Genomic DNA, 4857 nt, shown 5'->3' with positions numbered 1-4857 from the left:
TTGTTTTGCCCTAGGAGTAGGAGTGGCCAACTGAAAAATGCAAGTAAAGGTTAGTATGAAATAAGACATGAAATAATGAATCAGTATCCGTGTAAAAACAGGAAGGGGTCCCTTCCCAACTTACCAACTCGGACGAAAGCCATCTGAGTGAAGAAGAGAAAGACCCCCCCTCAACATACCAGCACGGCAAAAAAAAAAAGAGAAGAGTTACTAGCTTGAGTTAATTGATCGTACCTCCTTAGTTTCCTCGTATAGTCGTTGCCGAGCCTTGTATCGAGCCAAGTCTAGCTCGGACATGTCAACCTCTCCCTTTTTCTCCTTATCCAGCATGGTGAAGGCTTTTTCTGCACGAAGAAAGAAGAAAAAGAGTTGGAAAATTTTCAATAAAAGCTAGCATACGAGCGATGAAAGTTTCAAGGCCCCACCTTGGGGAATGTTCCGATATAGGCCGCATGCCGACATGAATACCGGGTCTCGCAGCCAGCCGGCCAAAGGAATCCAGTTCTTTGGCACGAGCATCATCTTGTCGTCCCTTTGTACCTTCTTGACACCAAAGTAGTCAAGTTGGTGTGCTTGGCTAGGGTGGACAGGTGGCTTGTATGGCTTGTGCTGTCCCCGGCCGAGCTGGATCGGCATAGCATTAAACCGATTCATCCGCAAGTTAAATTCAACATCCTTTGTTTTGATGTGGTAGAATCGGTTCTTTCAGTCTCGCCATTTTGACACACGATCCATCACCACGAAATAATCTTTAGTAGTGCTAAGGATGAACCGGCCGTCCGTGTGCTTCTTCAGGCGAGTCATGGAGTGCATCTCACAAAACACCGGGAAGTCAGGCTTGAATCCCTTCCGGATGCATGTAACCAAGTAGCCAAAGATGTTCAACCAGCTGTTCGGCATCAGCTGGAAGAGAGCAATGTTATACTCGTCCAGGACTGTTTGGACGAAGGGATGGAGGGGGAAGCGAAGTCCAACATCAAAAGCAGCACGGTAGACGCTGAAGGACCTTCGGCGTGGCTGCTCGTCTTCCCAGGCGGCCACAGAAAGGGAGCGCTTGGGTGCTTTCAGCTCAAAACCCTTTCCCAGTTGGAGGAATTTCCTATACTCCTCCAACCCGTCATTAAGGTAGCGTAAGGCTGTGCTACCAACCATACAGGCGTACGTGTCTTTGAAATTGTCAACATTGGCGACGGTCTCCTCTACCACCGCGTCGTTTTCAGCCTCCTCTTCATTAGGGTGAGGGGCGGCCCCAAACTTAGAGGACAAGACATTGTCCAATGCAGCGGCCTCGGCCGAGCTCCTGCTCCTAGAGCCCTGGCGCCTCTAGAAACCACAATGCCCTCAGGCGCCAAGGGACCTTTGCCCTTATCTTTACTTGTGTTTGCCTGATTTCCCGAAGGAAGAGCGCTACGAAGGGGCAAGTCGAACAGTTCAGCAATCACAATGCCGGTTCTAGGCCTGTCTGACCTGCTATGTTGGAGTTGGGGTTGTTCAAAAATTGGGACGGACGGTCCAGCGTCCGCCCAAGAAAAGGTAGGAGGTCTCTCCTAAGATAGCAACTTGGCCTGGTCCATGACCGAGTTGGTGTATTGAGGGAACCTTAGCATCGGAGTTCGCACGGATGTCCCCCTAATAGAAGAGACGCCTTGTGCTCGTTAGCGCTCTTCAAAAGAAGCGGTCACTTCGACCGCAGAACACTCGGTGCCACTAGTCGTGGCCGAATTTGTGGTTGACTCAGCCTCTACGTTCGCGTTTTTTGGGTCATAAGGGACCCTTAGGTTTACTAGACTACCGTCTAGATTTTTAGCGGCGTACAGGTCGTACGTCTGCCTTGTCCGGGCCATTTGCGACTGTAGGGACAGAGAAGAATAGGTGGATGAGAGTCGGTACACACTAGAAATGGACCCACTCCATGAAGGAGATAGCTCGACTCCTCAATCCCAGGTGAACGACCTGCCTCATGAGGAGAAACAGACGAAGCCGAGTGTTAAGCCAACTTTAAACAAAAAGAAAAACTAAGGAAAATAAAAAGAGAAGTAAGAAGAGCAGTCGGCTTACCTCTGTACGTGTAGAAAGCTCTAGAAATCCTTGAAAGTCTTGGAAGCTGACCGGAAAACTCAAACTATGTGACCGGAAAATTCAAGCGTATGGTGGACTTCTTGAAGATTCAAGAAGAAATTACTCTCTCTCTCTCTAAAAGCTCTTATTCCTCTTTAAAATTCTTAAAGTTCCAAAGTAAGAAAATGAAGTCAAACACCCCATATTTATAGGTAAATTTATGGGGGCAAAATGGTAAATCTACCTTTCCCGTCTAAAAATTTGAACGATTACTTTTTGAAAAAGTTAACCTAGAATTCGAAATGGCAAAAAAACCTTCTTCCGTCACTTTAAACGGAAGAGAAGACGAACGGGCTACCGGCACGTCAAAATAGACGGACAAGTCAGCCGAATCTAGACTGTTGTCCCGAAATCCCAGAGCAACAGGTGTCCTTTCTAAAAAGGTAGTCGGCCTGCTGCGTCCGACTAACCTCTAGACCCAAGAAGTGTCCAAATAGAGGAATTATAGGCGGACAGAACCAAGCGTCCGACCCAAAGAAGAAATCCCCCAATGAAACGAATGGTAATGTCGGCATACCAACGCAATGCACAAAGTTCTATGTATACTCGGACATGACTGAATGAGTAGAAAATCAGAGGAGGTTGCCCATAAAGTACGAGCCGCCCCCTCTAAGGGCCAATGTTTGGGGAAAAAATTACCCCAACACGTAGACCAATCAGAAGGCGACACGTGTCACTACATGAAGAAGCCACATACACAACCCTATTTAAGAGCACCTGAATAAAAGAGAAAATGGGTCTCCTTACATCAGGAGGACCAAATTCCGAGAGAGCCGCAAAATGGCGCTTCCAAGGACACGTGTCCCAGCCTAATTGCGCCGCCAATCAGAAAACGCCATTCTAGGGTACAAACACAAAACAGGCTCAGATCCCCACCCCTATAAATACCCCAATCATTTATGATGGGAGGGTTAGATTAAGACAACATTTAATAGAGCACAAAACAGCTCCCACTTCTCTCTACTTTCTCTCTCTAGCCTTTCCCATTTCAGGTTACTAACTTAACCGTCGGAGACGAATATTCCGTTATCAGAATATTCGTGTTTTGCAGGTTTCCAAGTCTACTTGTCAGAAGAATGAGACCAGAGTCCGAGGAAATCACAAAATCACCTAAAATAGGGTTCTTTCTTGCAATTAATTTGGATGTTTTATACACCTATTGATTGTAAGTGATAATAAAGCTTAAACATTATGGAGTTTTATGAGTTTCTATTTAAAAATAAATTGCTGGAATTTTATTATAAGTACTACTTTTGTGTTTTAATAAAAAGGGGTTCATTACCCATAAGTAGAGAGGGTTTTAAGTGGTTTTAATTGAACTTTCATATTTATTTGAAGGGTTTAAACCTTAAAAAAGTGTGCTGGAGTTTTTATATAAACACCATGAATGAGTTTTTACTTTTTGGTTTTAATTACCTACTTAAAGAAAGAGTTTTAAAGATTTTTAACCAAAATTTCAGCTTATTAGAGAGGTTTTAAAGTGTTCAAAAGTTGCTGGAAATTTGTGTAATCAAGGGATTAATTGAGTTTATGTACTTGGTATTGTAGGAGACTTTAAGTTGAGTAATTTCTAGCAATGTTGCTAATTGGAAAGATGATTTGAGGTAAGTATGCGCGTACGATGTATTAATTATGTGTAGTACCATGTTAGGAAGTTAAATTTGGTATCAAGTATGTGATTAGCATCAAGTTAAATTGTTGTTGTGATATTGGAATGATTGATTGACTATCCTTGTTTTATATGTAAGCATATGAATATATAGGAATAATTATTATGAACTTGACACAAGTTAAAAGTAATTGAATCATGTTATATTATTTATTATTCATTATCAAGAAGGCATGTAATTAATAAGCAAGGCTTATGTTTATGGAAAAGAGCTAAAGTTACATTTCTTGAGCATGATTCATGATTTTATTCTCACCCATTAATTATTGGAGTTGAGTCAAGAAAGTTAGTTTATTTATTTACTCATCCACATATGTTGAGGTCGAGTCAAGAAGTTAGTTTATTACTCACTCACATACGTTGAGATTCAGTCAAGGAAGTTATTAGTGCATTTTATGCACCAAGGTAGTAATCGTGCAATTTTGTTCACAAAATTAGGCAAGGAACCTTAATTAAAATAAATAGTATGTGCTACTAATTAATTCAAGAATGAATTAGAAGTATGTGTTGAATGTTGTTATATTTATTCTTGATTGATTGGTTGGAGTCTTCACATGTTACATTGGTAAATCACGTAAAGTGTAAGAGGATACGCGCCAAAACTGTTGGAACGTATATACCTTGAGTATGAACATATGGGGGGAGTTATGGGGTTTTATATTTAACCATAGCTTCTACAAGGGTACAGGATGTTGTACTTTCTTTTATTATTTATGGATTGGAATTCCGTCACCAAGTGTGACATAGTAGGTGCTAATTGGGGGTACGGTGGCTCCTTGATTGGAAGCTCCATTTTTAATGGGCTATTTTTAAGGAAGGAAACACATTCGATGTGTAATCCAAAGCTATTATTTAATAATTAATATTGTTAATTATGAGGCAAAGGTAAGTTGACTTGTGTTGTATGACAAGCACGTTTTATCTATTTATTGTCTATTGCTAGGATATTCATGTTAATGTGATTATTCCTAATGGTGTATATGTATTCAACTTTTGCTGATTTGTACTTTTGTGTTTGTGTATGGTTTTCTTTGGACTGGCCCTACTATGACCAATTTTATATGGCGAGT

The sequence above is a fragment of the Chenopodium album genome, chromosome 13 (genome assembly GCF_948465745.1).
Source record: "Chenopodium album chromosome 13, dcCheAlbu1.1, whole genome shotgun sequence".
Classification (NCBI taxonomy): Eukaryota; Viridiplantae; Streptophyta; class Magnoliopsida; order Caryophyllales; family Amaranthaceae; genus Chenopodium; species Chenopodium album.
The sequence above is the reverse complement of the archived record's forward strand: the minus strand, read 5'-3'. Positions refer to the sequence as shown.